The sequence below is a fragment of the Pezoporus occidentalis genome, unplaced genomic scaffold (genome assembly GCF_034315485.1).
Source record: "Pezoporus occidentalis ecotype Australia unplaced genomic scaffold, CSIRO_AGI_Poc_V1 ctg177, whole genome shotgun sequence".
NCBI classification, from domain to species: Eukaryota; Metazoa; Chordata; class Aves; order Psittaciformes; family Psittacidae; genus Pezoporus; species Pezoporus occidentalis.
The window spans coordinates 603,753-629,436 of record NW_026913607.1 but is presented as its reverse complement, the minus strand read 5'-3'; the positions used below and the strand labels follow the sequence as shown (position 1 = coordinate 629,436).

The 25,684-nt window shown below is 47.8% G+C and overlaps 1 long non-coding RNA gene across 1 annotated transcript; it reads right to left on the bottom strand.

Annotated features, from left to right (window-relative positions):
• Positions 1 to 555: 555 nt before the first annotated feature.
• LOC134161628 (uncharacterized) lies at positions 556 to 24,753 on the bottom strand. Its single transcript, XR_009964057.1, has 3 exons — positions 24,247 to 24,753; positions 10,793 to 10,882; positions 556 to 1,190 (listed from the first exon to the last, which is right to left on the bottom strand). It is a non-coding gene; the product is annotated as an uncharacterized LOC134161628 (long non-coding RNA).
• Positions 24,754 to 25,684: the final 931 nt, after the last annotated feature.

Sequence of the window (25,684 nt, the reverse complement as noted above, 5' to 3'; positions counted from 1 at the left end):
AGTTCTCTCCTACCCACTCCCCAGAGTGCTTGATTATTTTCCAGAGTGGAAAGATGCTTATATCCACGCAGTGTCCAAAAACCTCTCCTGGGTATCTGAAAGAAGAGGGAATCTACACCTCCCATGCTCCTACGTCTCATCTCTTTCACCAGAGGGATGCCAGCTCCTATCTCCATCAGCTTGTGTCATATTTTCAGACACGCTTACTGAAGCTTTCTGCCATGTTGTCCCTCACATTGGAGAAGGCTTCCCATAAACATCTGAAAAACTGCTTCCTCCTTCCCCTCTAAATCCCTACTACAGCACACCTGAGGACTGCAAAATATTTCATAAACCCCAAGCTGTTGCTGTTCTGAGGCTACCGCAGATCATGCTGCTCCCTACAGACCCCTTGCCTTCCTTCTTGTGCTTGTTCCTCCTCTGCCTGGCGTCATCTCTTACCTCTCCCCTACACTTTGCAGGCATCCCTGTGGCAGGAAACATCTCCTCAGGTTTTGGTTTTATAGTACCTTCAGAAATAATCCAGCTTCATGTTCTGAATTATAAATGGGCTCAAAGGCACTAGACCTCTGTGTAGCTATTCCAGCAATGGGTCTAATCACATCCCTTTGTTCAGGAACAGGCTATTGCCCCAAACCTGGAAGGTTTACTTGGGGCCACATCAGTCTGCTTTTGCCCTCTCCACATGGTCCTTCTTTAAGCATTTCCTACTAGCACCTGACAGTACATCACAGCCAGTACAGAGTATTGGTTCAGTGACTCCCAATATTCCCATTTGCGTGCTCTTTTAAGTGGGGCTGGAACAAGCTGCAAGCAAGAAGCCTGATTCTTAATAAATACCTATATCTGTCTGCTCCCTTCTGCTGCTCTGCACTGAATGAGTGAAGAAGGCTGAACTTGCCTAAAGCTGTAACAGTAGATATCAGTGGCCAAAGGGCAAAGTATTAAGATGTTAATTTCTCTTAATCTACTCCTTTCCCTCAAGGAGAGAGACTCCTATGGGAGGCACTCAGACTCCAGAGCACAATTTCTTATTACTTTATTCTTGATAGCCAGGTCAGAACAACTGCTAAAAGCAACAGAGATATGTAGAATATAAAAATGCTACTAAATAAAGCCACTTACCTCCATATACTCACCAGTTCAGTGTAAAGGACTGGATCTGAAGAGCACAGCATCAGGATCTGGGACTGCAGGGAAGACAAGACAGCATGTCAGGATGTTGCCACTAATGGTCATGACCTCCTGGAAAATACCTGAGATGTGGTCCACACTTGACTCTAGCATCACCTCCAACCTCAGCCAGCTGCTGCCCTAACCTTCCTTCTGCAGGTGCAAACAGCCCAATGAGAGAGCCCATGGTGTGCTGGCAGAGCTTGGCCAAAGCCCAAGGACAGCCTGAGTGGGCAGTGGGTTATAGTACCCACAGCTCTTATGGCAAGCTGCCTGCTGACTCTGGCCTTCACATTTTCACAAGGACATATAGTGACAGGATGAGGGGGAACTTTAAACTACAAAGCAGTAGATTTAGATTAGACAATAAGAAGTTCTTCCCTGTGAGAGTGGTGAGACACTGGAACAGGCTGCCCAGAAAAGTTGTGACTGCTCCACCCCTAGAAGCATTGAAGGGGGAAGAAACCTGGTCTAGTGAAAGGTGTCCCTACCCATGGCAGGGGGCTGGAACTGGATGAGCTTTAAGGTCTTTTCCATCTCAAACCATTCTGTGATTCTATGATTAGAACCAGGGAGGTCCCCTCTGCTCTCCTGCACCCTCCCAGCCAGCCCTGCCAGCCCTTGCTGCATATCAGCAGCCGTTTTCACATACCTTGCAAAGAGCTATCTGTCAAAAAAACAGGAATAGAAGACTTTAATCTGAAGTCAATTTAAATGACACCAACATTCACTACCACTCTTTGAACAGGTGCTTCATCACAGGGGCCTTAATTACATCGCATGCCCCTGCCAATGCACAGGTACCAGGAGTCATGTACTCCCCACACTCTCCCCAGTGATGCACGGGGGCATCCATCTGCCCACAGTCCCCCATGCTGGGGTAAGTTATGACACTGTACCTGCAGAGCAGCCCAGGGAGCCAGTGAAGGCACGCTGGAAGATTTGCTGCCCACAGGAGGCAGCTACACTGGCTAATTGGTCGCCTCCCTGACAGCTCCAGTGTTAATGCTCATGCTCCTTTACATAACCTGGTGCTATGATACTTGCTACAGCCGGTTTGGGATTGCCCGGGAACTGGCATAAGTGCTGGTGACATTTTATTATTACTGTTATTTGTCATTATTTGCATTACAATAGCACTCTCGGGCCTCTGTAAGGATTAGGATGCAGTTGTCTTGGATGCAAGGAATATTTAGCCAGAGATTTGCAGCTGAGAACAAGGTGTGTGCTTAAACTCCCTTGGAAAAGCACTGCTGTGAATACAAAGGAGTCTCTAGGTCAGCAGGTTTTAGTCTTTCCTTCTACCTTAACATTTCCACCTCTGAACATGGTACTTCCTGAGATCCACCAACCTTAGGCAAGGCTTAGAGGCCAAGCAGGAGTGCTTTTGTTTCTGATTAACAGAGGATCCTGGCCATTCCCTCACCACCCCCAGTATCAAAAGGCTGTCCAGAAACCAAGGAGACACATCATGAAGTCTGCCAGGACCCCCAGACACAAAGAAGAGCCACATTCATGTTTGGGTTGGCAGCACCCCTCTGCCTCGACACTGCAGAAGAAAGGTGGTGGGCACGGTCTGTGGGGAACAGCTCTCAACGTCAGCCCGTGGGCTCCCAGCCAAACTGCTCAGCTCTCAGCATGGCCACAGGGAAGCTGAAAAGTATGGAGAGTGATCTGCCTTAGCTGCTGCTCATCTCCAGAGACTCTGCATGGGTTGTATGGACAAAACTGAAGCCAGGAGAGTACAGCAAAGCAAACACCCCAAAGACCCAGGAGCTTCTTAAGGCATAATGTGGCAGATACCTAATGGCACAGAGCAGTGCCAAGCAACAGCTTAAGAAATGCAGTAATAATTGCTCTGTTACATTATTACCTCTTTTTGCTATTTATTCAGCCTCAGCAGCATTTGTCAGAGCAAAATGAAACCAGTCACTGTCCCAAAGAATTCAGTCTCTTTTAGTTGCTAGGCCATAAAAATTCAAGGTGTGGGATGTGGAAATAAGAGCTGAAATCACAGCAGAGGGGGTGAGGTGTAGCGTAAATGTCATTACACACGCTGTGCTTCAGACATAGACAAGAGTGTCTTTGGTGACCAGGTCTCATTTGGGTCATCATTTTTCCAGCTGTACACATAACAGACTTTAAACAAACACCAACCAGCACCACCATTCCTCACAGTGAACAGGATGAAAGAAGCCTGTAGCCCCTGTGGGACAATCTCAGCAACAAGCAATTCAACATCTGCCTCCCACCCAAACGCTGTGCCTGGCTAACCTTTGTGAACTATTGAAAAATCTGGTGAAAATACACCTATGGGAGATAAGGGGCTAAACCTGGCGAAGACTTTTCAGAGTGGTTCCAGGTTGCATTCAGACCAACACTTGCAATGTGAATGTCCTGCAGCTAGCCCTGAGCAGACGGGTCAGGGTCTAGCTAATGGGGTTAGACATCTTGCCTCCCCCCACACCAAAGCCACCCCATGTACTCTGTCCCCGGGTTCTGGAAGCAGGTAACTTCTTCCACGAAAAGCCACCATGGGCAGTGCTCTCAGACCCTGTACTTTTTCCTCTTCTATCTGCAGCTCTCTTCCCTACCTTTAGGACCAGCAGGTGAAGACAGTCCTCCCTGCCCAAGCAAAGCTTCACCCAGATACTCCATGCTGATCTCCCAGACACATGGTACCAACTCTGACACGACTATATGTCCCTGCATAAAAGATCACTTAAGGGTAGTCAAATAAAAAGCTTTCACACTAGGCTCACTCCACATGAAATTTATTAGCAATGAGACCTTCTAGATAACATAGGTGAAAGAGGGCAACTCGCTGGTATATGGGGATAGATAGGTTTCTACTGCTCGATCAGCTGGCAAGCCTCAGCGGGGACTGTGCCTTCAGCATTCAACAAGCCTGGCCCAGCATGGATTAAGTGAATCTTGCAGTATTTAAAGAGACAGTCTCAAGGGTTCCCTTTTAATCTCATCTCTGTTTGCAATTCCCCCTTCTGAGCCTATGAGCAACATTTCTTTCCCCTTCAAGTGCTACTCTGCTCTGTTCAATTTTCTCTTCATCCCTCCCTGCCCTCTCCTTCCGTCTGCTATCCCCATCCCCATGTTTCTTTAATGGAGCTTGAAATTGCAATACGGTGATTCAGCTTCCTTTCATGTCCGTTGAGAGTCAGTGGTGCAAGCCTGGAAATAGGGCTTGCTGTTTTTCTCAGCCTGGTATGCAACAACGTCTTCGCTCACACCATGAGGCTGGGGATCTTCTTTCTATCACAGTGTCAAGGAGAGCTACTTCCCCAGGAGCTCCTGGGGTTGGCCATGGCCCACTGCATAGTCATGGGGCACAGTGCACCAGGTGCAGGGTGTGTTACTCCTTGCTGGCCACAAGGATGTGGATTTGTTGTGGGGTGTTTGAGCTGAAGGACCTGAGTGGTGCCAGCTGCAGTCCCAGTGCTGCCTCCCCTTCCCAATGCCTCATGCACTGGCTTCTGTTGGGGCTGAGACACACCCGGTTTCCACCAGCCTAGTGCCCAGTGTATATGCGTCTTTCCCTTCCTTCTCTCCCTCTCTTCCTAGCAATGTTCTTTTTCCTGGACAGAGAATTTCTTGTGCCACCATTTGCTCCCTTTCATTCACCAACCTCCAGGTGCTCCAGCTTTGGAGTCATGGTGTTGACACTCTCCTGGAAGAAAGTGTGCAGTATGTCTCCTAATGTAATTACTGGTTGTTTTCTTCCTTTCTAGATGAGCATGTTGTCTTGGCTTCATTTTGTCAGCTGCTTTCCTACCTTCTTCTCTGCTCATCCCTTTCTCTTGCCTTTCCACTTAGTGCCCATCTTACTGCACATTCATTCATAACCAATGCTCTAAAACCCCACAACTTCTCCGTTCTTTGTACTTCACTCTCCTTACGAGACTATTTCCTCTCTTGAATCTTCTTTATCCATAGTCTGTTTACCTCTCTCAAACTCTTCTGCTGCAGCATCCATGCTCTCTCTCTCACTTCATGCAGGATGTACAGACGTCTCATGGGAAACATGTGCTGTGTCCTGTCCCACTTCTTCCTGAACCACGGAGGTGTTGTGCAATCTCTGCTTGTGCCCAATGCTGGACACTCTTGTGGCTTGCTGACCAGCAGCACCACATTCAGGTGTCCTGCCCTGCAGTCCAACACCCCTGTATCTCGCTGGGATGAACTTCAATGATTAGCAATAATGACCCCTGCCAAATTCCTCTATACTTTTAATGGCAGTGATGTCAGCTGGCAGCAGTTAGCCTTTTCCTCCATGTAGTGAGTGGGAACAAAGAGGCATTACATAGACATATATGCATGTATGAGGTCACCGTTACATTGAGGACTTGTAGTGTAAAAGAGCATGAAATATTATGGCTTGAGCTTGAAAGCTGGGCTGCCTACTAGACAGCAGACACACATCCCCTGTTGGTGAGCTGCAGGCAGAGAACCGTAGTTGCTGAGCCGTGAGTTATGAGTGCACGTGCAGCAGCAGGGATACATGGAGTGACTGTATACATGCCAAGTTGTTCCACATGCCATCAGCATGGCTGGGACCACACAGGGAGTAATGAGCATGTTTGTGGGTACTGTGCCACTACCCACAGCAGAGACCACTGCAGTGAGCACGTGCACGTGCTTTGAGAAGCCTGGACGTGTCTTCTGGCCTCTCAGGTTAATTGATTTAGGAAGTAGTTAGGCTTTTCCTCCATTAGTGAGGCAACCATTCATCCCCAGAGCTTACCCAGGGACACTTTCCAGTAACTGTTCAGATAACAATAAATGATGCATGAGCTAAAGATACTATGTCAATAAGGAGAGGTTGCTTAATAATCAGGAATTACATGAAGGGAAGGGAAAATAAAATCCCTGTTTCAATTCATGGAAGTTAAATCCTCCATATAAAGGGTAGAAAGATGGACCCTTTTGAAGAGCTGGCCATTTTTAAAAAGCATCAATAATCCATCTCATCTATCATTTCTTTAAAATCCTATTTAATGTTATATAATGGTAGCTCATCCAAGGCAAGACTTTGCAGAAATGTGAGCAGTATCACTATGAATAGACTCAGAGACCCATAGCATCCCTGAACATCTGCATGCTGGAAGCCCCCTCCCATAGATGCACTCTTACATAGGTGCACCTGCCAGCAAAGGCAGAGAGAGCAAGAGCTAATTGTGCCCAAATGTAGGGAGAAGCCATCACTGCAAGACCATCAGCATATCCCAAGACAGTGTCTCTGATCACCAGACTGCTCTTGGTCCCCTGCATATGTCCTCAAGAAAGGAATTTGCTATGCTGGTGATTTCCAGGCCTATAGGAGTATCAGAAGTCTGGCTTGTAGCTGAAACCAGCTCCAAATCAACACACAGAACATGCCTCCAGGACATACCAGAGCCAGACCATGCAAATTCCAGCACAAATGTCTATAGCAGCAGCCTGTGTGCCTCTCTGGCTCCCCTATACTACATAACACAGGGAGTAAGGGCCATGGCAGTATCCAGAAATCCAGAGATGGGGGCTGATGACCATGTTATGCTAGAAACAGAAAGGTTAAACTACAAAAAACCTCTTGTTCCCTCCTTCAACCTCATGCAAAACCCTTCTTTGTAGAGGGACATAAAAGAAGACAAGAGAGGAAAAACATATGGATTTACTGGTCCCTCTGGATCTCTAATCCTAAGGCCCAGCAGTTCAAAACCCTCACTTCAGATGATTTTAATTACAAGTAGAATTGTTTTAAAGGAGAATGTCAAATGGCTTCTGGACACTAAGGTCATGCTTGCATGAGATAGGTGCTCTGCTTTGGCTTACTATCTTTGTCGCAAAGCACTAGTTGCTTCATGTGAGTGTCAGCTTCATCAACCTTGGTGTAATCCAGAATTGAGTGACAGTGGGGAAAAAAGGGAGTCACTGTCTCTCCAATAGCCTGCAGAGTCAGAGACTGTTCAGCCTCTGAGAGATGCTTCTTTCTCAGGCAAAAGAAAAGGTAACCACCTCGCCACGTATTTCTTACCACACTTCTTTGCAGCTGCTAAAAAGACAGCCCTGTTCCTGCAGACCTGAGGACATCTGCCGGGGCAATGACAAGATGGAATTAGTTGTGGTGACAACAATTCTCACCACCATATGGTGGTCAGACCTGCTCAGGAAGGGAGAACATCTCTGTTTTCCCACCTTTCTTTTGCCTCATGGGAAGCTTCATTTCTGGATAGTCCATGACAGGGTGCAATAAGCATAGAGCCTGCCTGTGCACACAGCCTTTCCTCTTCACCCCTTACCATTAGGCTGCTGCTTTCTGGCCCACTGGGTGCTAAGACTTGTCAACACCCTGCTCAGGAGGAGAGTGAGATCACAGGTAGGCCAGTGGCTCATTCCCTTTTGTGGTCCCTGCCTAGGAGGACTTTTTCTTGCCACTGCACTTGTTACCTTCCTCTTCCTCTCTCCTCCACTGTTATATCAACACTCTCTCCTGCTGTCCTCTCCCAGAAGGAACTGGGGGAGTCTGGATGGCTTGAATCTCATCTCCTCAGCAAGGCTGCAAGAAATACTCACTGTGGCCAGGGATGCCCTCCCAGGTCTGTGGTGATGGACTAGCCCCTAATAACATGGCTGGTCTTTGCCTGAGCATCTCAGAGAGCAGGAGGGAAATTTCTGGCCTCTTTAGTTGTATGGTGCCATTGTCTATTTATAAAATCATCCTAAAATCTGGAAGAGCAGGAAGCTTATTTATTTTACTATGTCACCTTCTGCAACACACTAAGGGCCTACGCTGTTTTCGCTAACCTGCTATACTGTGCCCTAACTAGCCCAAGATACCCCTTTTAATATATTCCTCCACAGCAGCAATGGGGTTTTCTGGGCAAGAAGGCATGTTCGTCTTGTGTTTAATAGCCTTAGGAGGGATATTTTTTTTTCCATAAGTTTGTCTAAATGCTTTTTGAACCATGGAAACATAAACCCATAGCATACTGTGGAAAGATAAATGTTGCCTTGTACTAGGAATCGCTCCCTGTTGTTTTGAACATACAGCAGCTGGTGACCCTTTACTCTTGTAGGAAAACAGTTAGTGAATGGATGTTTCTTGCCTGCCCTCTCTGTGCCACATCTGATTTTATAGACCTCTAACAAAAACTATTCAGCAAATTCCCAGCTGAAGAATTCAGCCCTTCTCAGGCAGGCTGCATTGATTCATGCCAACTGGGGTTCCAGCTTTCTATCCTTGCGGAAAATGCAGGATGACCTCCAAAGACAAGGTAAGCTTTGTGGATACACTTTGTGTAGTGAAGGTCAGTGTGTGTCTCAGGCATTTTTTCTTCCTGCAACACACACTGCTACAGTTTTCAGCTCAAAAATTTCTTTTCAAGACAATTATAAGAAGAAAAAGCAGTCATGAATCAACTGACCAACAGCTTGTTACAGAGAAATTTGTTCCATGGTGATCAAGGGATATGTCGAATGAGATAATCAGAGTAGCTCAGGCTTAATACAGCTTTACATCATTAACAGTTAATGTTGAGCCAGAACAGTAGAGTAAGCCATACTTATTGCTAGTCAGATAGACTGCAATGGCCAAGGAAAAAATAATCACTAAAGGCAAGAGAAGATTAAAGGGAGGTGACAATGTCTGAGAGCTCATTTCTCTAAAAATTGTAGATCTACTTGGCAGTGCTCACAGCCTGTCTATTCACTAATACTCCCAAGAGGAAGGATAATCCTTTTCCTTTATCAACCTGCTTATAGCAAGCCATCTCCCTTCCTTAACCTCAGCTTGAGTGAATGTGGGCACACGAAGCATGGGGCACACATCAGGAAGGGACGAGCCTTTTAGGAGTCCAGGATATGGAGGTTCATTTCCTACCACATGCAAGACTCCCTGGTGTCCTGCAGCCCAAAGGAAAGAGGGAATAAACCACAGCAAAACCATAAGAAAAGCAAGAAGGAAGCAGTGTTGTAGCTCCCTCCTAGTGCCACAAGCTCACTGGACATGCTGCCATGAGCCCCTCACCAGGGAGATCCACATGAGGCCGCAGCAGGGAGAAATGGTGTCCCCATGATCGTCCCCTGAAGCGCTGCTCCTAACACAAGTCTGCATGTAGATGATGTCATTTTCCGCCAAGGCATCACAATAGGAATAGGAGATGCTCTGTTACTGATGCTGCAGCTTGCCTATGTTCCCCAGAGTGAAAAAATGAGGCCAGATTCTGCCCTGATCACATCCCAACATCACTGCAAAGGAAATCAGGATCCTGAGGCTACCAGCTAGTGTGAGACAAACCAGGTGGCACATCCCCTGCTACTGGCTGCTCTGCCACATGGATACCTATCTGCTGGAGAACAGGTTATCCTGGGTGCCAGGCTGGAGTTAATTCGAAGTACCAGCAACAGACAGAGGGTCTCTAATCTGCAAGTGAAACCTGACATGTTTTTTGATTAAAGCAGCCCCTGAGTATGGGCAGGGTTTTGTGTAATGACAGTCACACGACTGAACAATCACCATGCCCTTTTCTTGCAACAGTGCTTATTTAGGAAACAAAAAGGAAATATAAAGAGCTCAAAGCCTGCTGATTGTTATACTTGTGCTTCTCACCCACCTCCACAAACCACCACAATATCTGACCTCCACAGTGACTGGCTATACTGTGCCTAACCATGTGTGGTCAAGCAGCCTGAAAAGGCAGCCAGAGGAAAGATCCATAAGGGGAAACAGCCCTTCTGCAGCATTTGCAAACACAGCCTTTCCATCAAACTGCACAAACCTGGGTCTGAGAAATAGCGATGGCACCCTGCAGCATGGCTAACAGCAGGGAACATAACCAGAGCATCCAAACTGAGCTGCGGTTTCATCCCTCCAAGCTGGTGAACCCAGTGTGTACTGAAACCAATCAAGCTGCTTACATCAGAGAGCAGAAACCAAAGTCCTACTGGTGAGCATGGCTGGGAAGATGAGACATGGACTGCTTCCACCTGGCTATGTTCACCATGAGGGATCTGTGTTCCCAAGCCCCCTGTGCAGGGCTGAGGTCCTTGCTTATAAACTGCAGTCTATACACAACAACTTTTCCTGATGCTGCCCAGTGTTTCCAAAGGCAGTTCAGGGCAATTCATCTGCTAGGGGTGCATTTATTTTTGAGAGCTACTTAGCTCTTTGTCCTGTCTCAGGAACTCAAAAAACTCAGGTCTTTATGTGCATTTCAAAGTGACCCTTAAAAGACAGAGCCCACTTTGGGAAATTTGGGCTGTGTTGCCAAAACGGACTGAGGTTCGTGACAGGAATGCAGGGACACATGTGCTCCAAAGCAGGTGGATATTTGGGCTAGATTGGCACTGTCTGATTGGCACTGCCCAATTGGCACTAGAAAGAGAAACTCTTGCTTAGTCCCTGCAGTCAAAACAGCTGCTTCACAGCTCTTGGCTATGGAACCTGGGGCCAAAATACAAGTGCAGCTCTCAAAGACAACACAGACCTAAGTACCTCTAAAAGTTGGAACTTGATGATCTTAAGGTCCTTTCCAACCCTAACCATTCTATGATTCTATTTCTGCATGTACAGGACATACGCAGCAATCATTTTTATTTCAAAAGCATGAACCCTTCAAAATACCTTACAAGGTAGACATCCAGCAGCAGGACATTTGTGTATATCCATGCTTCTGTGAGAGTTTGCTCTCCAGCTCCACCCATTAAGACAATCCTGAGATGTAACACACCATTGGGTTACAAAGTTCACACATATATGTGAAAAGAGTTATACTGAGGCCTCTTTACCTCTTCACCAACATAAGTGGTGAAATGAAAGCACTGCTGTTACCTCTTTCAACTTTTACTGCTTAATAAGAACCCATACAGACAAAAATGGGTACACATTGCTGTTTAGCTTAAGCAGCTTGTCAAGGGTTTTTTGCAAAACTGAAGAACCCCAAACCCTCAGTCACTGGCACCCTGGGATGTAAGAGCTCAGGACAGCAGGTGTGTTGCAGCAAGGTAAAACCCCACCTGAGTAGCTACACCTTAGTATTGGTAAAACCACTGTGTATAGACAAGGCCATAGTTTCAGCACAGGCTTATCCTCTCTAGCTGTGTGGTCTCCCATGCTATACTTAGCCTTTAGTTTGACATCTATAAAACTTACTTCTTCTAACTCATCTGCCCCTCTCTGTTCCTCTATGCCTCATTCACAGATGGGGTCCTCTGATCTGGTCTTTGCTGCTGTGGCAGGCTTCTTGATGGCCACTGCTGCTCAGAAGAGCCTCTGTCCTGTTTCACCCAGCCCTCTCAAAACTTCAACCACCCAAAAACATTTTTCTCACTAGTTTATTCTTCTTTTCATTCCCTTTCCAGGGGCTTGAACCTACAAGGGACACAGGTGATGGAAGAAATGCCATTCACACTGAAATACTGCAAGCCCACACTGCCCTTGAAGGGCTGTGGAACAAGGAGCTTCTGGGCTCCAGTCCCCCGCTCGCCTCCATCTTTTTCTACCTTTGGGTTGAACACTTGGATCCCCCCACCAGATGCCCACACAGTGATTGAAAGCTGACTGACATTACTGCTGTTGTTTCACATTGCCCTCCTTCATGGTACATTAGATCTCATGTTGAACAAACACCTCAGTGTCTGCTGAAGCTGGCTTTCCCTCCCTGCAGCGTCCTGCCAGCACTGGCTTTCAGGGTGCCAGCTGTCACTTGCTCTGTGTCCTTCCTGCCGAGACGCAGGCATAGCATCACAGCAGCAAAGGCACACAGGCAGGAAGACAGAGAAAGGCATTTGGAGAGCTGGAGCAGCACCAAGGGAGTGAGGAATAGCAAGCAAGGAGAGCTCTTCAAAGAGGAACATCAAAGCATCTGAGATGGGAGAGAGTGCTGGGAATGACAGATCTGGTTTAAAGAGCCATCTATCTCCCAGCTCTTACTATGTAAATTACTCCCACTCTCTGGCTGCTGCTGCTGCAGAGGTAATTGCTAATACATTTTGAAAGCACCTCCTGTGTGCCAGGACACCAGGCCCTCTGCCCCCAGCCCTCGCAGTGGTGTCAGTGGCAGGGATGCCCCCCACTATTTGAGGCCATGCTGTCCACATTGTGCCAGCTCTGGTAAGGGTATGAGGCCAGCAAACTGCTCTTTGGTTGGCCTGTTCTCCATCTGCCCTCTCCAGCTTCCAAGTCTCCACAGGCTTCTCACTGTGCTGTTACCCTCAGTCTTCCCATCCCATCGGCTGATGTTACTGCATTCTCTCCTTCCCGTCCTCCTCCATCCCCCTCCCCTTCAACTTTCCACTCCTCATCCTCCTCTTCTGGGGGCTCTCTTGCACCCTGGCCCCTTTCTGCTTGCCTAGCTCAGTACAAGTCTGCCCAGGAAGATGCCTTCTTCCATAGCCTGAGCAGCACAGTGAGGGGAAACAGATGCTGGCCAAGGCTGGAGTCAGCAACATTAAAATGGAAAGGCTGAGGAAACTCTCTGTGCTTTCTTTTGTCAGGTTTACAGCACTTCAATCTCCCCATTGAAACAGAGGCACAATATGGCACTCAACCAAGGACCAAGGAGGTGGGTATTGCCTTTTGGAGTCTCAGTCAGCCTGTTGCCCAAAGGCAGAGCTCCTTTCTTTCAGAGGAGCACTGCTCATTTGGCTATTGCCACTCCTTCGAAGTGAGCCAATCCAAAGCTGTTTACCACAGATCTCCCTTTTCCTTCTCAAGATGACCTGACTCCAAGGCCAGCCACACTTATCCTCAGTGAGTCCCTCCTTTCTCTCCATGCACCTATATTTCCCCTCTCTCAGCTCTGGTGCCTTTACCTAAAATTGGATATTTTCTCCCCTCCTCACAAGGGCAAGTCCCTACGGTCCCTTTGCCCCTTTCCACACCTCAAGCACTCCCATGCCCAGCATGAGCTCTTCTCCCCATCCTTCCTCCTCCAGTTGCCCTTCAATGACTGTTTCCCATCCTGGGGAGAGCTAAGCACAACTACAAGTAAGAAGAGAAAAGCAAATGAATACCTGGGGTGGGTGGGAGGCAGGTGGCTACTGCAGGAGGAGGTGAGAGGACTCAAGTTTACTTGTCTCTGGGAGTCTTCCCCACCTTTGCTATAATATCAGGAATAATGTCCCACCCTAATCCCCAGAGAAAGTAATGGTTTTGAATGCACTGCCCTCCCAAGGGTTAAGACGTAACACATTTTTTTTCCCTAGCTTCATCTAGCTTAGTGGAGGGAACAAGGTCCCGAAATTCACCTTACGGGCTGAAAATGAGCATAAGAAATTGCAGCCCAAAGGGTCGATTTTCCAGAAATATCTAAGTACCCAAGAACACGGGCTCAGAATGAAAGTGTCTCTCAAGCCATCTCTTCCTTCACTGCTGTGCTGTGATAATAAGGTGCTTTTTATGTAAGTGACCTATTTTCCAGGGAAGCCAGTTCTCCAAGTGGGGAATTGGAAAATGACTAGTGCAGCAGTTTTGTACTTTAATATGTTTTCATTCTCCACAAGCAACAAGCAGCTACTGTACCCAGAGGACAAAAGAACTGTCTGCTCTCATCAGGGATGCTCCCTGGTGCCTCGCCCAGACAGGAGGCAGGAGGTGAGCAAACAGCATGTGCTGTGCAAGTCCCTGCCAGGCAGCGCTTTCCTCTTGTACCTGCTGACAGAAAAGCCTGTCCTCCCTTCCCAGCCCATTCCTGGCCTTTTTCCTGTAAAATCCTTTTAACATGAGGCTGGTGGAAAGAAACTGAAGAGCCAGAAAGTTGCATGGAGTTGGAACAGTAAGGTGGCTGTGGGCTTTCGAATTAGTTAGGAAGGAGGGGTCATGGCTGGTAGCAAGCACTGGCTGCCCACTATCAGTGGAGCAACGTGTCAGGCAGGGTGGCCAGGCATGCTGAATATAAGATGGGGGGGATATAAAAAGGAGGGAGGTATGGACACCACTGCAGGAGGCTGAGCACCAAAAAGACACTGCTTCCCGGGTGTGCTTTGAATTTGGTATAAGCCCAGAGCACGGTTTTAGGGCATGAAAAAGATTGCTTTCCCAGTTTGAGGACAGTGATTCTCAGGAATCAAACCCAACTAACTGCCCTCATCTCCTGGAAGTTTTGTGTGACATGAGAGCCACTGAACACCAGAAATCAACCCTCTTATGCCCCATCTCCTAACTAAAAAATGCACTAGTCTGACACTGCTCATGAACCAGCTGGCTGGCACAACCACATGATGTTCACAGGGAAGATGAAGCCAAACTCCTAAGACACAAGAAGTCCTGTAAAGACTCACTTAGGTTCATTCCATAACTGCCAGCAAAAAGGGAAGTCTAAAAGGGAGGAATAAGCTCAAAGCCTGTGTTCAACAACCACAGTTCACTTTCACAGTGATCCCAACTGTGGCACAGTTGTGACTGCATTCCCACACTTCCCCAGTCAGTGCCACTGCTCCCAGTGCCTTGATGAGCACGGCAGACCTCCTCCACTTAGGAAAAGCCTTGCACAAGGCCAGGGGTAGCATCAGTCCCGCAGCATCACTCCCTATCGCTGTTGGAGAGATGTGAAGCCCTCCCAAGATGAGGCTTGCCTTTCCTTTGTCAGTTGCCTTGTGCAACCCTGCAGGTCTGTGCCCACCTCTGGCAGGTCAGCATGGGACTAGCAGGACACATGGCACTCCGCTTCTCCCGGCCACGTTAGCCAGGCGGGAAAGTGCAATTAGGTTTTGACCATCAGTAAAATAGTGCTGGCATTGTAATTCAGCATACCCTAAGGAGAAGAGGAAGAAGTACGTGTCTCCCCCAGAGGAGCTCCCTTTCTATTCAGGCACGTGGCATCACGGTAGTTCCACCCTGCTCACATGCTAAGGGTTCTCCCTTTGCTGAAAACTCACATTTTTAAAAGCTGTGATTCTGGCATGAGAGATGCATTCACCAGGGACAAGTTTCAGCTCACGAAGCTGCTGTGAATCAGTAGACCTCTTTGCCCCAAGGCATCAAGAGAGATTAAAAACCATTAGTACACTAGAAAGACAACAGTGGTTCAATCAAAACATCTTGGGAGCAGCTTATGAATACTGTTAGCAGGCAATATTTTCTAGAGTATTTGTCTCTCATTAAGAAGAGCCTAGCTTAAGCAGCTTCCTTTTGAGTTTTTGCTTTCCCAGACTTGAATTTGATTTAATTGCTAGCTCAAAGGCCTGGCTGGCCACTCACCACCTTCTGTTCCTCCTGTATCTATCCCTTCAGTTCGGCATTCCTGATTTTTAGCCAGAATGCTGATTGCGGCCTCTTTTGTTTACTGGTTTCCTTCTCCTGGTATCTGCAATTCTAAATAAGTTGAATATTTATTATCAGCTTGCTGTTTCATACTGAGGACTGAGCTCCTCACAAGATGCACACCCAGGCAGGCTTCTTAGAGTGAGGGGTGCCTTCCTCTGTTCTGCTGTGTCACAGAGGAAATCCTCAGGGACCACAAGGGCCAGGGATGGTACCTCTGGGTTCACAGGGAGGGAAAAGCATTTGTTCAAAAGAGAGGACCAAAACTGCACTCACTGTGCGTGGCCCTGCAGCCTCTGCGAGGCTGGCTCCATCCTGCCTGGCTTTGACTAGCTGCCACCCCAGAGGTCTCAAACACCCCCCCAGCATAAGGTGTGTAGGACCAGAGGCTGCTCCCTGCAGTCCACAGAGGGCACAGCATCGCTGCTGGGCTTTATAGAGCTGGCTGCTGTGGCAGTGTTCAAAAATAAAGGGGCTTGCTGTCATCACACAGGGGAGGAGAGTCGGGATCTGGCTGTGAACTGAAGGAAGCTATTGCTGGAGATAAAGCCCCTTCATTTCCACTGCTATGGTATGGGCTGCCTTCGCTTGCTGGCCAAACACTTACTGCTGGACTTTCCTGGCTGAGCTGATACCAGCTGGCTACACTGTGCAGAGGCTGGGAAAAAACATGCTGGGACTACTTGAGAAACAGGGGCAGATAGGAAGGATAAGGCTGTCATGATCAGGGGCAGCTTTACAGGGAAACAAGGCTGGGATATCCTAACCACTGGGCTTTTCTTCCCTTCTCCACTGTGCACAGCTGCAGAAATCAACCCTGCTGCTTTGCTGGCAGCTTTCCAGTAAGGCCATGAATGGAGGAAACTGGGCAGCCCAAAAGGAAGCCGCTCCAGAGTGGCATCCAGCAAAGTGGTATCCGCTCTTGTGCCGTGCACCAGCTGATGGGTACCTGATCTGTGCCCTTCTCCTACGCCCCTTCCCTGCATCTGACCACTGCAGAGACATCCTTTTGTACAGCTGGCAAAGAACATGCCTAAACCTATGTTATGGGAGACTATCCAAGTGACCTTTCTCCAGTCTCTCTTGTGTTCACAGTAAAGTGCACAAGCTAAAACTTCAGAATGAAAATACCTCTTTTTCTGTAGGACTAACAACTAAAGAAACCCCCCATTCAAAGAAAAAAAATAGTGAACAGACCTTCCTCCTAACTCTGTATAGCAAAGTAAACAGCACTCAAAGTTGCTGAAAATGGAACAGCATACCCTCTGTCATCCTTTTTCTGACAAAATTGCCACTATCTTCACACCACTAGGCTAATATACACCATCTAGTATTTGTCCAATCTTTTTTTTAAATAACCCAATCATAGAGAAGATTCCATCAGTTCCCCAAGATGCTGTTTTACAGCCCTGATCACAACACTAGGAAATTCTCCTGTTCTTCAATCGTACATGTTGTTATGCTTTATTTCATTGCTGTAGTTAGTCCACCTGCCAAACACCCAACACACCAGAGGGCTGTTCAGTTATGGCGCCTTGACATGGCACTGCATGACTTCTGTGAAATTTAGGGCTGAAATTCAATCTACACGCCTGTAGCCCAAAGCTATTAAGACCAGGCTGTAGATTTATAACAACACACTTTTTCTCCTTGTCACTGGCCCAAGCACTCGGCAGCTTCACCTGCTCTGCTGTGACCTCTGGGACCCTGGTTGCTGGTTGGATGTACCGCCTGCCTTCTGAGCACTGGCTGGGATGCAGGAGGAACAGTGAGGGTGGAGGAACACTGGTAAGTGCCACATATGCCCCATCAGGCCTGTCCCATCTTCCCCCCCAGAAGTATCAGAGCAACAAGACAGCCTGGGGTCTGTCCCTGGCAGGACACAGAGGAATTTGTGCTCAGGCTGCCCCAATTAGGGAGAACACAGGGGTAACATCTTGGGTTAGATCAGGACCAAGTCAGTCAATATAGTTGTGCAGATGGTTGTGTGCTTTGAGTGATTAATAGCATGAAGGGTTCACACTGACCTTCCTTTCCCTCTGTGAGATTCACCAAGCTGAACAGACAGGTCTCAGCTGCATGTCTCCATCCTCCTTAAAGTCACAAGATCATGAGAAGTTTGAGAGTTGCTGCAATAGCCATGCACAGCACAACTTGGACACTCCCCAAGCAAATGGATCCTGGGTATTTGAGGTCCTCAGAGGATGAGCTGGGCAACCTACTTCATTGTCTGAGCCACAAATGCCCTTTTCCCACACCTTCCAGCTTGGCATGCTGTGGGAGAGGCTGATCACCACACAGAAAACCTGAGTTACCATATTCATCAAGTTATAGCACACCTTCCAGCTCCTTCATTGGATCCTATTTTAGGAAATCTTCAAAATCCAGACCAGAGTAAGTCCCTGGGTAATAGCAATGCTCCCTAGGCTTTTGTACTTCCATCCAGCAGAGGACGGAACAAACACTTCTCTTAAGGAAGCTGCCTTTGTACTAGGTTGCATTTTTCCACCTCCTGAGGAGCTATGAGATGGGCAGAAAGTTAATCATGCAGAACTCGAGCACCTTGAGTCAGGATGCACAAAAATTATTAGAGTAGAAAAGAGGATGTTTCATGTGTCCAAACCACTTTCAATTAATGACAATATGGAAGATCAGGACACAGGAGTGGTGGATCCCATATTACACTGTGGCATGCCTCACCACTCACAAAATCCATTTGGGCTTGTGGAGTGGCTTGGAGGGCACAGCATGCCATTGCCCTGACTGTACATCCCAGGCCCACGAGGCAAGGTAGCACCAGCTTTGCAGATGAGCCTGAACTGCTTGCAAAAGCCTCTAGTGGCCTTAAAGGCTGGGAAGAGCTGCCTCTGCCTCACAGCACAAAGCATTTTGTCTAAGAATTTGGGGCGGCATGGGGAATTTCCAAACACACACAGGAGCCCAGCTCCTTGGAGGCACTATCTAATCTGCACGTTTGACTGCAGCTCTGGTGCTGGTGGGGCAACTCCACCCCACAGACTTCTTCTCCTAATTAGCAAAGCCTTCTGCACATTTTGCAGATTCACCACATATAAACAAATAGGTCATTCCTGTAATCTTTTCATCTGGGTATTAAAAAGCTTGTCCGAATTTAAGCTTGGGGTGTGTCAGCCTTATTACTCTTTAAGACTTCTGTTGTGCCTGGCAGAGGCAATGCCAAGGCTGCTGAGGTTAACGAGAGCCTTTCCAGTGGCTGATGAGTGCCCTGCATCACACTTTTGGGACCTCCAACAGAGCCCGGCTGCCCCAGTCCCAAACTAGGGACTGGACAAACAGGCTGCTTTATTTCCAAGCACAGAGCGCTCCAAGTCCACAATGAGGGACTGCCAAGCTGCTGCCAGGAAGACAGAGAGTTTTCTGAAGAAATAGTGCCTGGCATTTAGCTGCAAAGACCCTGATTTTATCAGAGAAAACAGATGTGTGTGAATGGGTGGTGAGCTACGGCACGTGAGAGCAAGAGGGCACTTTGTTAGCAACTCAGCCTCTGAAAACCAGAGCCTGAAAGGGAGCTGACTCCAACTCAATATACCACAGCAAATTGAGGGTGCTTGTTGCACACAATGCAATTATTGTATCTGGGTCTAAATGAACTCAGCAATCGCTCCAGGATATAGTTATTATTACAGTTAACAGGAAGCTAACACCAGTTACTGTTCCAAAATGTACTCTTTTCCTGTCTCCTGATTGGATACCATTACTCTCCTGCTCCTAACAGTGATTACTTTCCACAGCCTCCATCCATTTTCCTTGCAACAAATACAGCTCCCTCGGTTTTTGACTCCTTCCTTATTGCATTGATCTAGCTTACATTTCTCTCCCTCTGTCCCACAGGCACCCACAGCCTCCAAAATGTGAAGCTCAAGCCAAAAAAAAATCAAAGCAGTAAATTTTCACCAGGCAAATGTATGTTCAGATGCTGTCACTCCAACACAGGGGACATCACACCACTGTGGATATATGCCACAAGTCAAAACCCATTTACAAGCCAGTATGTTCTTATATCCAAAAAATGAGCTCAAAATAATTTTCCCAACACAAACTCCTCACTCTGGGATTTGAAATGATACTGCTGTAGGACTGCCTATTGTGGTCTATTGAGAGAGCCCCACAGCTCAGTGGCTGTCTGGGGAATGTAGAATGAGTTGGTGTTGAAAACCCTGGCCCTTATTTTAGAATCATAGAATTGTTAGGGTTGGAAAGGACCTTAAGATCATCAAGTTCCAGCCCCCCTGCCGTGGGCAGGGACACCTTATGCTAAATCATATCACCCAAGGCCTCGTCCAGCCTGGTCTTGAACACTGCCAGGGATGGAGCATTCACAGCCTCCCTGGGCAACTCATTCCAGTGCCTCACCACCCTAACAGGAAAGAATTTCCTTCTTATATCCAACCTAAACTTCCCCTGTTTTCTCCCTTTCTACTTTCGAAGGTTCACTTTCAAATACAATACCTCTCAAGACAGTTAAAGATTTCAGAAATCAACACGAAATGGTTTTCATGCTCTGGCTGAGATTCTTCTCCAAGATACACACTGATCCTAGCTTCACCTTGAACAATATATACATTTCCATAAATATTGCTGCTCATCTCAGTGGTGCAGACAGCCACTTAAAGAACAGTTGGCTGGTTTTGCACTGCTATGGAGCAGCATCAGAGTGGCTGACACAAACTAGGAGGAGGATGGGCGCATTGGCTGGTGACAGCCCCTGTCCCCACCCTTGAAGGTGCAGCTGGAGCTCATGTGAGACTCACTTCTACAGGTGAGGAGCTGGTTTGGGCATTCAATCCCATGGCCAGAGGGAAGATTAGGACATGGACATCCCCTGTCTCTGAGGCTGGAGGACAGAAGGGCAAGGAGAACTCTGCCCTATCATCATCAATCTACGTACTGGATCTGCTGCCCCTACGGACAGCTACTCCTGCACTCTCCCTGCAAGGGTTAGAAAGCCAGTGGGGAGCAGGGATTAGGGATGGATAACCACCCTTCCTGCTCTGCCACCAGCAACCTGTGGGATGTTGCAGCAGACCACTCTGTGTGGCCATCTCCATTGTAAAGCACTGCTGATCCCTTCATAAAAGCGCCGACTCTTTCTGTGATATCTACAGAGCATGAATCGCAGGCAAACCCAGCTGCCACACGTGCTGGCACAGCCGGCAGCGGTGCCTTCTCTTGTAGGGCTGCACATAGAGCACCTCAGGCTGGCCCCCAAACAGCTTCGCCACTGACAGTGCCTCAACGCCCTCTCTTGGCAGCTGCATTTGCGTGTCCACTGTTCCAGTTCTGCCCGCAGAAACTACCGGCTCTAAGAGATGGTAAAGGATGCTTGCCGGGATGTAAGAGATGGGCAGGGATGCTTGCCGGGATGTAAGAGATGGGCAGGGATGCTTGCCGGGACCAGCTGTGAGGAGCACAAAGAAACGAATACGGAAACCAGCCTGCAGGGGGTGGGGGATGCGTGGGAATCTTCTGACAGTGCAGTTGGCTTAAGTAACAGAAAGGAACATTTTCTCTTGCTCTGAGGGTGGGACAGGACATTTGCACTTGTGCAGCACACAAGGCATCAGACAGGCGCCAGAGGAGGGGAGCTGTGCAGCAAGTGCTTGACAGTGAAGGATTATACCCTTGCAACTGGCTAGGGAGCCTCTGAAGCAAATGTTGAGAAAAGGAGAGGACTTTTGCTCATTCTGAAATCGGGGAAGGGTTTCATAAGCTGCTTCCCCTGTAAAGCAGAGCTAGTGAATTGTGGTATTGGCTGATGTCCTACTGGAAGAGTCTGCGTGCTACAATTAAACCCAGAGGCTGTCCAAGCAAAGCCTTGATACTTCTTGGGCTGGGGCGTGTTAACCAGTGGACCAAAGAGCTCACTGCACATCAGCTCACTGGTGGGTGGGTTTCATCAGAGACTTTTCTGCAGGCGCTGCCCCAGGCTTGAGAGTTACTTGCATCATCAGCTCCCTCTGTCGTCTGCTGGTGAGACAACCCCATGGTGCCAGACAACCGAGTTAATCAAGCAATACTTAGGGACCAAATAATTCACACCAGTGTGGTTTGTCTGACTACATGTCATAGATATGTCATCAGCCTATTCGCCCACAGAGGCAGAAAGGAGCCACGCAGCAATGGCTGTAAAAGCCTGAGTACCGAGGGAGGCCGAGAGAAAAAAAAGAATAGAGAAAAGACTGCAGATTGACAGATGAGGATTTTAGCAGCAGGAAAAGCACTCACTGTGTATGCTACGTGCACCTCAAGGCATCATTGCAAGGCTTAATTAATCAATAGGGGTCCTGTGAAGTTCAGGTGCTATGTGATGGCACCAGTCTTGTGACCCCCACCACCTTCAATGTGAGCTGCCCTGGGGGGATGGGGTAGAAAAAGATCCCTCTTATTTAGATGAGAGAGCTTGGCTGACACAGAAAGAAATTGCACCTCTGCTTCAGGAATCTTCTTTACCTGTTTGGTTTGGGTACAAATAAGAGTAGAGAGATCATTTTGACTGCAGCGACGAGATTGCTCAGAAAATGGTCCTGTAAAAATTGATTCCTGAGCTCATTGTTAGGGATGAAAAAAAAGAATAATATCATGTTGTCCAGAAATGCAGATTTTCCAGTTTGCTTGCTGACACCTACCGTGGAAAAAAATAAACACTGGGGGTTGGCTAAATCCTGGCATTTGACACAAAAATTCAGTGCCATCTACTTCATTTTCAGGCCCTTTGTTTTGCCTGGGTTTTTTTAATCATATTTCAAAACAGAACATTATTTTAAAATGAAAAAGTGAAATGTTTTGTTTAGAAACTGTGGGAATAAAACATTTAGATTGAAAAAAGCCAACCCTTGCCCATTATTTAAGCCCAAACTATTTGTTTAACTTGGCATGTATTTGCAAATGGATTCAGTTGCCTTGAAAATTGAGGAGTTTTTTGCTTGCTGATAGCTGCTTCAGGGGATGGAAGGGAAATAGCCTATTTCTGCCTTAGAGTTTGTTCATTCTTGAAGCTCTTTAACTCAGCTGGAGTCAGAAATGTTCATCTTCACTGCAGGAATGACCAGGCTGTAAAGTCAGCCTGGAGGTGAGGGGTGACAAAGGTGCATCACCCCAATGCATCTCCTTGCACCACAGTCTAGAATGGGGAGGGCTGCAGACCCTGCTTTGTTCTGGTATCCTGACATCCCAGGAGATTACAGAATTTGGGCCTGCACATGGAGGCCTGTCAGGAAAGCTCCTGCGATCCAGAGCTCCCTGGCAATGCTGTTTGGCCACAGGGGGTGCAAAAGCATAGTGTTTTCAAACAGAGCATGTCACCAGAGCTCCACTTGGCACAGACCCGCTGTACCCACCACTGCACTTGGCCAGGTTAGGAGAAGCAGCAGTGAGGTATGAAATCTCGCTGCAGGATATAGCAATACCCTAATACCCCTTCCTACCAGGAGAGCAGCAGGGCAGCATCTCTCTTCAAGGTAATGGTCTTCAGTGCTTATCCAACATTTCTGCTGTTTATTGTACTTTTGCACTTCTAATTAAGCTCCTTATTAAAGCAATTAATTCTCCAAATACAAAACTGCTGTGAGTGAAAATAACTACCAAGGAAAGGCTGTTTGGTGGGGTGTGGTAAATGAGTTGCAGAGCATTGTATCTTAGTCCTGGTCCCCATGGATCAGGATTGTTGCAAGAAAGCCTTCCTTCACTGCTGGGGCTCATCAGAAGACAAGGACAAAGAAAGCACCTTCTCTTTGTCCTTCTCTTCAACCTTCCTCCCCTGGGAGCAGCACTATGAGATCCTCCAAACCTCATCCCTGACAACACAGCATGAACACTCTCTTATTTTGTGAAATTCTGAGTACGTTAGGGTTTAAGAACAAGCTCAAAGCCACTCCTCCCTCTGGAAACCATCTCTTCCTCTTCACACCTTTCTCCCCCCAAGCTGTCAGCTCTCCTAGACCTTACCCTTACCAGAGATGGGAAGAACTAAAGCTTCTTATTTTGCTAGTTAGATATGATAACCTTGTATAGCATAAAGAATCTTCTCCCTATGAATCTACCATTCCCAAAGGCAGGCTGTGATAAGCCCAACCCTTAATTCTGGTCTCCTCCAAAAGAGAAAAGTTGGGGAAGAAACAGCAACACAAGAAAGATGAGAAGTACCTAGGGCTGAACAAGCAACCCATCTAGCCCAAGGAGGGAATTCACCTGCATTCTGACTTCCCTGCTTAGAGCATCCCATGATTTGCTTAAGCAGAGAGGCAGTGATAAATATTTATTATATATTGAGTGACAAATGTAAGAAAACTTTCTCACCCTCACTCTGTTGATACTTGTTGTGTAGTATTCAAATAATACCTTTTTTTTAGAGCAGACTCACTTCACCTGCTAAAGCTTTCTTTCTCTCCCTTGAGCATTGTTCTCCCCCCGCCAGACCTGCTGGAGTGGGCAAGGCATCTTTCCAGGCAGCCACAGCAAGAATTTGGCAAGTACAGAGCCTGTCAATGAAACCGAGAGGGGACAAGCTCCAGCCACCACCAAGCCAAAAGCACTGCCAGCAGCCCTGCTGTCCTTTAACTTCATCCATCCCTTGCTCAAACTTTTCATGCTCTAGGTCTACCACAGTGTAATGCTCCCCCCCCCGGCAAATGTCCCTTTTCCACCATCCAGCTCTATTTCCCAGGGGAATGGTCCCTGCTGTGGTTTGGCAGACAAGGCAAGCCCCACACTCTCCCCAGCTCTACATTCTCCAACATCTGGACACAGTCTTTAAAAAGAGGATCACACACATGATTTACCTCATCACAGTTCTGCTTCTGCACCAGGTCCAGCTCAGGGATTAGGCCATGGAGAGGGGCGGATGCTATGTAAGATGGCCAGCAAGCAAGCAGGCCTCTTAAACACTGATAGAGATGGGGCAACAACCACCTCGTCAAGAAGTCGAAGAATCTGACCCCCCTTTCAGTAAGGAAATGCTTTCTAATATCCAGTCTGGACCTCCCAAGCAGCATCTTCAGAGAGTAAGAGACTCCCTGACAGTCAGCAGCAGCCCTTAAACTGTACTCAAAAAGCCCTGGAAAGCCCCTGCCAGCACGTGGAATGCTCCTCTGGATTTCTGCTGTCATTCAGGGGGAAACCAGGCTGACACGTGGCTAGCACAGCACAAGAAGACAGCAACATGTGACAGACTGTGCCATGTGCTCCCTGGAGATGGCCCTGCCTCTTGCCCCAGGCACAGAAACAACACATCTTTATCTATTTTTATGGCCATTTCTGGATGCTAGCTGTGGAGCAGTGGTGGAAGGGAAAGGCTGCAGTGGAGCAGGCTGCAGTGGAGCAGACTGCAGCAGGGCCAAGCAGGTATCCAACCTCCAGCATCGTCTCATGCATCAGCTAGATGCAGAGAGGCTGCCAGCTACTAATAGTGTTGCTTCTTTTCATTTGCATATGAGAACAAAAAAAAAGAACTACTCTGATGCTTCTATTCACACGCTTTGGTTCCTTGAGCGAACATGAGGTGGATCTCTGTGGATCCTCTGTAGAAGGGAAGCCTGTCAGGCAGGTGGGCTAGAGCGTGGTGAAGGGGAGGCTTTGTGAGGCATTAAAAACATGTGTTAAAACCTATGCAACCTGTGGCTGTTTGGATCAGCTTGTCAAAGGTTGGTATCATCCTTTATTGGGATGGAGGTGCCAAGCCCCGGAGCCCTGGCAGCCCCCCATTCCATGGTGTGGAGGAAACACAAGCCAGCCCATAAGCGGAATCATTGGCTAAGTTTCCTACTGGCATCCCATTCAGCAGCAGGAGGTGCAGCCAGACCCCGCTGTACACCACCAATGGCTCACAGATATAGTCAGCTTCTTCTTGACTTGCAGGCGCCCCTTTCTCCCAGGAGAGGGGTGCAGGCATGCTTCAAGGGGCCAGCACAGAGGAGCACGGTCCCTGCTGAAAGGCTCTGCTCTCCCCCTGTGCCTGAAGATGGCACAGTCACTAAACTTGAAGAGAGATTGGACAAATTCTGCCTAAAATACTCCCAAACCACACACATACGCTTCTAGAAGTCTCTTGGTTTTAACTGTAGCTGCTGCAGTTCCACCTTTCCATACATGGCTTTAGACTTCATATCCATCCTCCAAACTTTTTCCTTCCACAGCACCCAGCAGAGGAACTTCTCAGGAATGCTTTGTGAGTGTTCAGTCCCTCCACCATTGACTCTAGCATGTCAGAAACCCTTTTTC